The sequence below is a fragment of the Bubalus bubalis genome, chromosome 8 (genome assembly GCF_019923935.1).
Source record: "Bubalus bubalis isolate 160015118507 breed Murrah chromosome 8, NDDB_SH_1, whole genome shotgun sequence".
Taxonomy (NCBI): Eukaryota; Metazoa; Chordata; class Mammalia; order Artiodactyla; family Bovidae; genus Bubalus; species Bubalus bubalis.
Genome location: NC_059164.1, coordinates 68,019,626 through 68,031,441, shown reverse-complemented (window position 1 = coordinate 68,031,441; position 11,816 = coordinate 68,019,626). Strand labels below are relative to the sequence as shown.

Genomic DNA, 11,816 nt, shown 5'->3' with positions numbered 1-11,816 from the left:
GCTTGCCAATGCCGGAGAGGTAAGAGATGCAGGTTCAATCCCTGGGTCAGGAAGATCCTTTGGAGGAGGGCATTGAAGTCCACTCCAGTATTCTTGCCTGGAGAATCCCACGGACAGAGGAGCCTGAAGGGTTATAGTCCATAGAGTCACAAAGAGTCAGAAAGAACTGAAGCGACTTAGTACGCACACACACAGGTAAATTATAGAGCCTTGAGCAAGTGGAAAAGACGAGGGAAAAGATCCAGTGGAGATAGAGGGCTAGGTTATAAGAGAGATAATGTAGAGTTCCTGAGAAGGTCGGAGGGGACAGGATCTGTGGAACTGAAAACACATTTTGGCCTAAAACTTTGATTTAGACTTTGTTTAAATTACAATTTTAGAAGATGGTCTTAGTAACATTTTATTAATTAGTAAATAACTAATAATTAATAAAATAACTTTATTGATTTTAATTATCATTGCTATGTAAAGTGACTCAAAGAATAAAGGCATGTGATGAAAAACACAGAGAAATGGACCTTGTTGACATAAGTACCTTAAGAATTCAAAGTATTGTGCTGACAATTCCTTTTCTCAGTAAGATAAGGAAGAAAGGTTAGAGATTGTTTACATACCAGTGACCTCTCCCTTGCACAGGGTACAAAGAATACTGTTAGGAGCCAGATGGGGCAAAGGTCTTACTAAAGTATAAACCTCTGCAGTCTCTGTTCTTTAATATCATAAATTATATAGTTTCTCAATATCACAAATTACATAGTTTCTCTTTTTGATAGTGCAAGAAACTTCTCAAAACATTCAATTTTAACTTCAAAGGTTTTGCTTAGTATTCCCAGACAAAACTTTTAGTGGTAAAGCATATGATGACCACAGAGTCTGTAAATGTGTTTGTTTGGGGAAATTGCTCTTAAATCTGTAAGATGAAAAATCAAGGGCTTTTAGAGTATTGGAAAAAATGTTAATGAAATGATAGTCCATGGACTCTGAGTTGGATAATGAGGGAAGTATTAAAAGGAGAAAGCATAAAGAGATACTGAGGTCTTTGAAAAATAGTTACAGTGGCTATATTTGTATAAGCAAGTTAGAGGAATAGGAAGTTTTCATCAGAGAGCAGAATCCTTGATCACGAAGGTGAAAGAATGGATGATGGTAAGGCCCAAGGTATGAGCATGGAAATAGGTATCTGGACTAGAGTGGAGGAGATTATTAGAGATGAGGGATTCAAGAAATTTTAAGGTCAAGGTGTTACCCTTTTAATTTTAATGTCATCCAAATAAACACGGAGGGGCTTGGAATAGAAAGGGAGGCTGTGCTCTTGGTAACAATCTTCACTGAATGAGGTAGAGTGACTTGGAGATCAGCATGAAACCGTTTGCAGTTCTGAAGTGGTTTGCCATTCTCTTCTCCAGTGGACCACAGTTTGTCAGAACTCTCCATCCATCTGTCTTGGGTGGCCCTACACGGCATGGCTCATAGTTTCGTTGAGTTAGACAAGGCTGTGGTCCATGTGATCAGATTGGTTAGTTTTCTGTGATTGTGGTTTTCAGTCTGTCTGCCCTCTGATGGAGAAGGATAAGAGGCTTATGGAAGCTTCCTGATGGGACAGACCGACTGAGGGGGAATCTGAGTCTTGTTCTGATGGCGGGGCCATGCTCAGTAAATTTTTAATCCAATTTTCTGTTGATGGGTGCAGCTGTGTTCCCTCCCTGCTATTTACTGGGGCCAAACTATGGTGGAGGTGATGAAGATAATGGCAACCTCTTTCAAAAGATCCCATGCATGTACTGCTACACTCACTGCCCCCAACCCTGCAGCAGGCCACCACCGACCCACCCCTCTGCTGGAGACTCCCAGGCAAGTCTGGGTCAGTCTCTTGTGGGGTCACCGCTCCTTTCTCCTGGGTCCTGGTGAACACAAGGTTCTGTTTGTGCCCTCCAAGAGTCTATTTCCCAATCCTGTGTAAGTTCTGGCAGCTCTGTGGTGGGGTTAATGGCAACCTCCTCCAAGAGGGCTTTGCCATACTCAAGTCTGCTGCACCCAGAGCCCCTGTCCCTGTGGCAGTCCACTGCTGACCCGTACCTCCACAGGAGACACTCAAACACAGTTCTGTCTCAGCCTCTGTGGAGTCCCTAGGTCCTGGTGCACACAAGGTTTGTTTGAGTCCTCTGACCTCTCCGGTGGGAATGGGGTTTAATTCTAAAGGAGAATTTGCCCCTCTTATTGTCTTGCTGGGGCTTCCCCTTTGCCCTTGGGCATGGGGTATCTCCTCACAGCCGCTCCAGTGAAGTACAGCCGCCGCTCTAGCGCCTACCATATTGCTGGGGTTTCTCTGAGCTTGGACGTGGGATATCTCCTCATGGCTGCTCCAATGCTACGCAGCCACTGCTCCAGCTGTGAAAAGAAGAGAAGCGAAGAGCAAAGGAGGAAAGGAAAGATATACCCCTTTGGATGCAGAGTTCCAAAGAATAGCAAGGAGAGATAAGAAAGCCTTCCTCAGTGATCAGTGCAAAGAAATAGACGAAAGCAATAGAATGAGAAAGATTAGAGATCTCTTCAAGAAAATTAGAGATACCATGGGAACATTTCATGCAAAGATGGGCACAATAAAGGACAGAAATGGTATGGACCTAACAGAAGCAGAAGATATTAAGAAGAGGTGGCAAGAATACACAGAAGAACTATACAAAAAAGATCTTCACGACCCAGATAATCATGATGCTGTGATCACTCTCCTAGAGCCAGACATCCTGGAATATGAAGTCAAGTGGGCCTTAGAAAGCATCACTACGAACAAAGCTAGCAGAGGTGATGGAATTCCAGTTGAGGTATTTCAAATCCTGAAAGATGATGCTGTGAAAGTGCTGCACTCAATATGCCAGCAAATTTGGAAAACGCAGCAGTGGCCACAGGACTGGAAAAGGTCAGTTTTCATCCCAATCCCAAAGAAAGGCAGTGCCAAAGAATTCTCAAACTACCGCACAATTGCACTCATCTCACGCTAGTAATGCTCAAAATTCTCCAAGCCAGGCTTCAACAGTACGTGTACCGTGAATTTCCAGATGTTCAAGCTGGATTTAAAAAAGGCAGAGGAACCAGAGATCAAATTGCCAACATCCACTGGATCATCGAAAAAGCAAGAGAGTTCCAGAAAAACATCTATTTCTGCTTTATTGACTATGCCAAAGCCTTTGTATGGATCACAACAAACTGGAAAATTCTTCAAGAGATGGGAATATCAGACCACCTGACCTGCCTCCTGAGAAATCTGTATGCCAGTCAGGAAGCAACAGTTAGAACTGGACATGGAACAACAGACTGGTTTCAAATAGGGAAAGGAGTACGTCAAGGCTGTATATTGTCACCCTGCTTATTTAACTTATATGCAGAGTACATCATGAGAAATGCTGGGCTGGATGAAACACAAGCTGGAATCAAGATTGCTGGGAGAAATATCAATAACCTCAGATATACAGATGACACCACCCTTATGGCAGAAAGTGAGAAGAACTAAAGAGCCTCTTGATGAAAGTGAATGAGGACAGTGAAAAAGTTGGCTTAAAGCTCAACATTCAGAAATCTAAGATCATGGCATTTGGTCCCATCACTTCATGGGAAATAGATGGGGAAACAATGGAAACACTGACAGACTTTATTTTGGGGGCTCCCATATCACAGCAGATGGTGACTGTAGTCATGAAATTAAAAGATGCTTACTCCTTGGAAGGAAAGTTATGACCAAGCTAGACAGCATATTAAAAAGCAGAGACATTACTTTGCCAACAAAGGTCTATCTAGTCAAGGCTATGGTTTTTCCAGTGGTCATATATGGATGTGAGAGTTGGACTATAAAGACAGTTGAGCGCCGAAGAGTTGATGCTTTTGAACTGTGGTGTTGGAGAAGACTCTTGAGAGTCCCTCGGACTGCAAGGAGATCCAACCAGTCCATCCTAAAGCAAATCAATCCTGAATATTCATTGGAAGTACTGATGTTGAAGCTGAAACTCCAGTACTTTGGCCACCTGATGCAAAGATCTGACTCATTGGAAAAGACCCTGATGCTGGAAAAGATTGAAGGCAGGAGGAGAAGGGGACGACAGAGAATGAGTTGTTTGGATGGCATCACTGACTCAATGGACATGAGTTTGAGTAGGCTCTGGGAGTTGGTGATGGACAGGGAAGCCTGGTGTGCTGCAGTCCATGGGGTTGCAAAAAGTCGGACACGATTGGGCAACTGAATTGAACTGATGAAACTGTTACCTCAGATTAGGACTTGAACTAATGTGGTAGGACTATGTGTTAGTCACTCAGTAGTGTCCAGCTCTATGTGACCCCATGGACTGTAGCCTGCCAGGTTCCTCCGTCCGTTTAATTCTCCAGGCAAGAATATTAGAATGGGTTGCTGTTCCCTTCTCCAGGGGATCTTCCCAACCCATGGATTGAACCTGGGTCTCCTGCATTGCAGGCGTATTCTTTACCATCTGAACCACCAGGATTGGGGCCCAGCCAAAAACCCTGCTTGGGAGTTGAACTCATGTGGTTGGACGTTGAACCCAGTCAAAACTGAATTCTTCTAACTCAGGTCCTCCAACTGAGATGACAGACCTTGTTTTAGGACCTAATGAAGCTCAGGTTCTTGATGTCTCATTGCAGAAAGAATTGAATGAGACACAAAGTATTAGGTAAGATGTGGGTTTATTCAGAGAGACAACCAGTCCACAGACAGCGTGTGGGCCATTGCAGAAGGCAGTGCAGCCTCTACACATGGTGGGTTAGGTTTTATAGGCTGGGTAATTTCATAGGGTAATGAGTAGGAGGATTTTTCCAAACATTTTTAGGACGAGGGGAGATTTCCAGGAATTGAGTCACAGCCGACTTTTTGATCTTTGATAGTGAGTCTTGGAACTGTCATGGCACCTCTGGGTGTATCGCTTAGCTTGCTGATGTGTTACAATGAGCATATATTGAGAATCAAGGTCAGGTCGAAGTTGGCTTGTCTGTCATCTTGGACCCATTTGATTCTAATTGGTTTATGTTGTGTCCTTGGGCTATGTCATGCTTTCAAAGATTGTGCCTTGCCCCTTTCCGTCCTGTTTCAAGCAGACAACAGCAACAACAAGGGGAGAGGGAGTTTAACTGGTTGGCATGCAACTCAAAGGAGCAAAGTTTTATAGAAACATTTGGGAGAGTAATGATAGGCAAACTACAAGGAGTGAGACAATATCAACTATCTCCCAGCATAGGGTAGAGGAAGTACACCACGCTACTTTAGAGTCTTTGAATTTTCTGTTTATCCAAAATCTACCATTGTTCAAATCTTGTCTTTAAAAGCACTTTTTAAAAAAAGGTTTACATATCTATCAGTTTTTTAAGGAAAGGATAGTGTTTAGCAATGGGTACCTTTAATACCAACGTAAGTCATTGTTTCAAAAGATGAAGACAATTCATTTCACATGCTTTCAAAAACCAATAATGACACTTCTATAACACGCCTATGTAAATTTATTTGTTTCTAATTTTCAATCCATGTTGTACCACCTAATTGTTCCATCTGTTCCCATTTTTAGATTTAAAAAAAGATTTCCTTATTTATTTATTTTTATGGCTGTGCTGGGTCTTTGTTGCTGTGCATGGGCCTTCTCTAGTTTCCCAGAGCTGGGGCTACTCTCTGGTTGCAGTGCACAGGCCCCACATTGCGCTGGTTTCTCTTGTTGTGGAGCATGGACTCTGGGGTGCTTGGGTTACAGTAGTTGCGGCACGTGGGCATGTGGAATCTTCCTGGAGCAGGGATCACACCCATGTCCTCTGCATTGGCAGGTAGATTCTTAATCACTGGACCACCAGAGAAGCTCTTCATTTGTGCCCTTTTAATTATTCCCTCTACATAAGCCCTTTCAGATCCTGTTACTCTTTCAGAGCTTAGAGTCCAGTTTTTTAGCCAAATAATAGCAATAATAATAATTACCAATCTTTCTTTCCACTTTACTTCTAGGAGTCCATTTCCTACGTATCTAACACTTTGCTGTCCCATCTTAAAATATCTTGACTAGATTTAAAACAGCTTTAGGGAAGAAACTGTGGATTATTCTTTGCTTTCCTCAGAGTATATAGTATTAACATAACCAAGAGCACATAGTAAATGACCAAAAAGCACTTATCAAGAAGCATCCTGGCATGGTGGGAAATGCAGAAACTTTGGGAGTGATAAATTTGAATTCAGGGTAAAAAGGGTTTGCCTTTTTGGGGATTATGGGCAAGTTATTTAACTTTCCTGAAGCCATATTCCCCTGCAAAATGAGGATAAAAATTTACAGGGTTGCTGTGAGGAATGGAGACAACCTAAGGACCTATGCAGGGACTGGGAAGCTCTGTGTGCCCCACAGACAGTAATTATTATGATTTGTGAACAATCCTCTCCCTACCTGACTCCTCTGCCCAGGCTCTTATATCCTGACTTGACGTTTTCTTCCATGTCTTCGACAAAACCGTACTTAATAGTCTACATCTATCTCTACCAGGAGCAGTGTGTTGTTTACACAAGCGTCTAAACTACTACTAGAAGGTTGCTACCAGTAATGCCAGTGAATACTGAACTTACCACATCATTTTCATCTGCAGAATGAGATTGGTACTCATCTGTAAAGATTCTTCTGAAATCTGTGATCAAGTGTGATATACAGAACCATACCAAGTTCAAAGATTTCAATATATAGGAAACAAATCAGTCGGCAGATAATCAGACATTATCTTAAGTATGTGGAAGTAAAGTATACTGAAGAGGATTTTGTATCTTCTCAATTTAGGAGATGCTTCAACATTTGACTTGATCTCATTTACTATCCCTTCTTCATGGTGATGTTGCAAATTTTATCAAGAGCTTTACAGCAATGCAGGAATATAAGGAATTAGAACAGAATGTACTTGCTTCCGTGGAGTTAGGATTTAAACTGAATACTCTTAAGGCGGTAAGCTATATAACACAGTGACTTTAGAAATTACAACTGGACAGAGAATACAGGGCAACCTACATTCACGCACACAGAATAACAGGTAACAAAAGCAGTTAACTCATAAAACTAGGTCATTGCTGGAACAAGAGGAAATAGAATCATAGAGCACTAGAACTGAAAATCTCTTAGGAGAAACCGAGATTTTACAGAGAACAAAATCCCTTAGTTAAGTAAGCACCGGACTGGTCTACCACCAGGAGTTGGGTAAGTGCCCAGGAGCGAGGGGCTACAGCAGCCCCAAGCGCGTGGTCCTCCTCTGCTTCTACGATTGTCTACTTTCCGAGCCACAGAATAACTGGGTTCGCTTAGATTTATAAACATCCAGGCAATGACACGGCACTCGTCCCTATATCTCTGGGCTACCCTTTCCACTTAACTGGTAAGTTACTTTTCAATTAAAATAATAATTAAAACGTCAAAAATGCATTATCTAAACGGATCCTGTTTTGTTGCCACAGGTATCTGAAAGCGGCGAAGCGGGAGAAAGAGGAGGAATAGCCGAGCCCAGGGAACAGGCCGTTTCGGGTTTGTTAGGGTCCATGGGGTCGCTGAGGGTCGGACATGACTGAGCGACTTCACTTTCACTTTTCACTTTCATGCACTGGAGAAGGAAATGGCAACCCACTCCAGTGTTCTTGCCTGGAGAATCCCAGGGATGGAGGAGCCTGGTGGGCTGCCGTCTATGGGGTCGCACAGATTCAGACACGACTGAAGTGACTTAGCAGCAGCAGCAGGAGCCTACAGTCCGCGGCTAGGGTGGCTAACCGCCGGGTGCGATCGGATCGATATTTCAGCGGTTACGCCCGACCGACTCCTCGCGACGTCGGCGGCGGAAGGGGCGGGTCCATGGCAGGAAGTGGCGTTTCACCGGCTTTTGGCCTGTGGGGAGGTGTAGCCGGTCGGTAGAGGGAGGCTGTGGTGGCGGAAGAGGTTTGGAGGCTGATGGCGGCTGAAGCTCGGAAACCTGTTTAACACTGCACTCTTCCCGACAGTTCCTCACTCGGTAAGCGCCTCTCCAAGCCCGCCCCGGCGCCTTGCGTGGGGTGGACGTCCCCTGGAGCTCTGTAGGGGCTCGTGATACGCCCCTCAGTTCTGGAGTCTAGGGGCCTGACTAGTCTCGGGAATGGTCTCCGTAGTGACGATGCTGCCGAATGACGATGCTTTCCTTCCCGAGGACAAACCTTTCTTCCCGGACTGTGATTGTGACGGGAGTGTGGACGACTTTGGTTAGCAAAGGAGTTGGAAAAAGGGACGGGGGGCCGTCCCACACGGCGGGGAGGCCCTGGGATAGGCCTTGGCGATTTAGGGGAGCCGTGTGGGGTGTGGGCCCTTTGGGGACGAGTAGCCAGAGACCCCCGGAAAAGAAAGTGCTTTGGCGGAGGCTCTACTCTAGGGTGAGTGCTTCGTGGGTAACGTCTGGGCTGCTGGGGTAGGTAAGCTTAGGAAAACATCTAGGTCGTGTCGAAATGGGACACTCAGGTTTGCCAGTGCGGAGTGAAACCTGTGTTTTGTTTTTGAGTCGCCAGTAGATTAGGAGGCGGGGACTCCGTGCGCCGCGGGCCGTGGGCGGAGTTAGCTGTTTGTGCTCGATCTCCAAAGTCAACTGGGTTGTAGAGTTAGTGAACGCTTTTCTTGTCTGCTTATAAATAAATGACTGTCAGGCCTTGTGCTCGAAGGGATCTTAAATCTTCCGAGAAGAGTCATGTTTGTCTTTGCTTAGGCAGCTTGTCCTGATTTCACAACACTCCCTCCCAACACCCCAGAGGTCCGCAGGTTGTGGACAAGTCCCGACAGGAGCTCGTCTTTTGGGGAATCTTTGCTAAGAGATTAGTATGCGCGTGTGTGTGTGTGTGTCCTGATAAACATATTACCTTATTGGTAATCATTTTGTTTGAGAACGCCGTGACATTTGATTTTCTACATATATTTTAGGTTTTACGAAGTAGTTACGAATCGCTTTTGTGTCCGGGACAGGAAATTCTAAGTTTTCCACTCGCTAATTGTAGAATAGCTGCATGCAGGAATTACTAATTGTAGTTTTGGAGCCCGATTCCAAAAGCGTTTAAAGAGATTATTAGAGTAACATGTAAATCTAAAAACAAAGTGGGCTAATTACCCTTGGAGTGCCATTCGGGTATGGAAAGGGGCCTTCGTTTTGTTGTTATCAAGGATAGAGTTGATTTCTTGAAAGAATACTTGATTACGTTTTCTAGTCATTCTATTGTTAAATTGCACACCCCTGTTTATACAATTATGGCTGCAGCCATTTGCGTAGAATTAACTGGTAAATATCCTTTACTTAACAAAATAACAGATATTTTGGAATTCTAAGTTTCGACCTTTTTTAATGATGTTAAATATTTTTGAAAGGTCCTAACCGTGTTCCCTTTTTACTACTTTGGGGGCATTGCCTCACATAGGAAGTTTATTGGATTTCATTCTTTTGGAATTTCAATATTACTAAGTAAAATTTTGGCTATATCCACCTCTGGCCTTTTAAAGTTTAGTTTGTCTCAAACTCTTACAGGATGGTAAAGATTCCCTCCCCTCTAATAAAAAGTCAGTTTCACAGCTTTTTAGAAACCACCATTTAAAACAAAGTTAAGTGGTGTGCATGACACCTGGCAGAGTGTAATGAGTAGTGGTACTCAGCTGTAAGAGTTGTGGAGATTGGGAGGACTGTTAAGTGTGTAAACTGACAAATTGTTGGATTTGCTTCTGCCTTCCAGAAAGATCGCTGATAATTCTTTTCTGGTGTGTAAGCCAGCTGATATAGTCTTTGAGCTAAACTGTGAGTAATTGGAAGCAATTAGAATATTAGCTGTAGTTTTTCCCTTCAGATACTCAGTTTCTTCCCGAACTGTTTGGAGATAAGTTTGAAAGTTCATATATAATTAACTGAAAATTAAAAAAATTTTTTTACTAAGTATTTCAACCACTGTGTGTAATGTGTTTCTATTGCAAGAGGTCATATGTGAGTTTTTATGACTAGTCTTTGTCTATTTTGGATTTACTAACTTTTATTATGGAAATTTTCAAAATACCCAAAAAGAGTTTAAGGACTCACTATTTTGCTAATCTTGGTTTATCACCCCTGGAGTTTTTTAAGGCAAGTCCTGGACATCAGGATATTTCACCTATAATTTATCATCTTTAACTGGTAAGGACTTTGAAAAAAACACAATCACCATAATAATAGTATCACCTAGAATAAAATTATCTTATTTCTTTTTGAATTCTAAATGTTAGAATTAGCAAATTATATAAAATATCCAAATTAGAAAGTTTACTTTTCTGTACATTTAATGCACAGAAGTTCTTTGTATGGTCAACTTCCTACTTTATTTAATTAAGGTTTACACATTTTGGGCTGGTTAAGTAAAATGAGTATCAGAAGTCACTGGAAAAATGCCAGCAGAAAAGCCAGATCAGGCTTGGGCTTGAAAAAGTTCCAAGAGGAAGAACATAACATTCCCCCGTCCTCAGTTTATTTTAGCTACTTACCTGAGGGCCCACTGCATGTTGTCTGTTATTCCTTAGATATTGATGAGTCCTCAAAAATAACAAACATTGGATTTTAGACCAAAGACTTAACAGAGTTAAGTTTACAGCATAACACTTAAAAGGAACCCTAGAGATGTTAGGGAATAAAGTAGAAAATAGGGAAGAGGGCACTGCAGATGGCATGTATGAGTATTTCAGACTGTTTCCCAGCCAGATACGTCCTTTTTCTTTTTTTTTTGAACTGTTCTCATGTATTTTTAACTTTTTACTTATGTAACATTGGTTTATTACATTAGTTTCATGTGTATAACATATTTCTAATTCTGTATATACTACAGCTTGTTTACCACCAAAAATATAGTTTCCATCTGCCAGCATACAGTTGATCCCCTTTGCTCTTTCCGTCCCCCTTACTCTTGTTCTTGGTAAGTCTGGTTTGGTTTATTTATTTATTTTTTGTTTGCCATGTTTCTAGAGGCGTACTTTATAGAGAATGGGAAATGAAATTTGATATGGTAAAGCTATTCCTACTTTTGTGGTAGGCATTGTATTTCCTCTCTCCAGCTGAGGCTGAGTTTGTTCTTTTTCTCATGCTATCAGTGAAGCTACACTTCCCAAACACTACCACAAGGTGATGCAGTGACTTTGCACATTACTTCCCCATTGCATGGTGTGTGGGTCTGTGTGTGTGCCTGTGAATCATTGTGATACATTAACATTCTCAGTGAATTTTAACGATTTTAAAAGATTTACCATCTTTTCACTCCGTTTCTTATCTGTGTGAAGAATGAAACATAAACTGTATGGGAATTAGATATTTTACTGTTTAAAATGGGTTGATTCATGTAGTTACATTCAGATAACATTCATCCTTGTTAACTTTTTTATGAGTAGAAGTTATATTGGAATTAAATTAATTTAAAAAGTAATGAGAATAAAGTGACTTCTGTAAAAATATTTCTGTGGTTATAGTCAGATTGAAATGTTTAAAAAGGTTAGTGTTGGAGAGAGATTAATGAAGGTTATTAATGGGATAATTGCAAATTATCTTACTCTAAAGATTTATAAGCATCATAAATATATTTAATATCTGATAGAGTTTTGTATTAAAAACTTGAATTTTGTGGAGAGAGTTTAAAAATGAAATTTCTTGTTAATGTGTTTATTTAAAATAATGAAAATAGTACATTAAATATACTGGTAAAAATTCAGTCAATTGAGTTAAAAGTTGAAGTTCTTCTAAGTCCTCTTTTCACACATAACTCATGAGTAAAAACTGTAGTGTGTGCTTTTTAGTCCCTTTTGATA

General features: G+C 41.7%; 1 protein-coding gene across 5 annotated transcripts in view; it reads left to right on the top strand.

Annotated features, from left to right (window-relative positions):
• The first annotated feature begins 7,848 nt into the window (after nt 1-7,848).
• TAX1BP1 (Tax1 binding protein 1) overlaps nt 7,849-11,816 on the top strand; it is an 83,130-nt gene continuing 79,162 nt past the window's right edge. For 2 of the 5 annotated variants that reach the window (XM_006066080.4, XM_006066078.4), the window contains exon 1: nt 7,849-8,007. The gene's annotated coding sequence lies outside the window, so the exon portion shown is untranslated. Of the gene's footprint in view, nt 8,008-8,373; nt 8,399-10,747; nt 10,934-11,816 lie in introns of those variants that run through there. The other 3 variants (XM_006066079.4, XM_044946707.2, XM_044946706.2) reach the window with 3 other exon arrangements.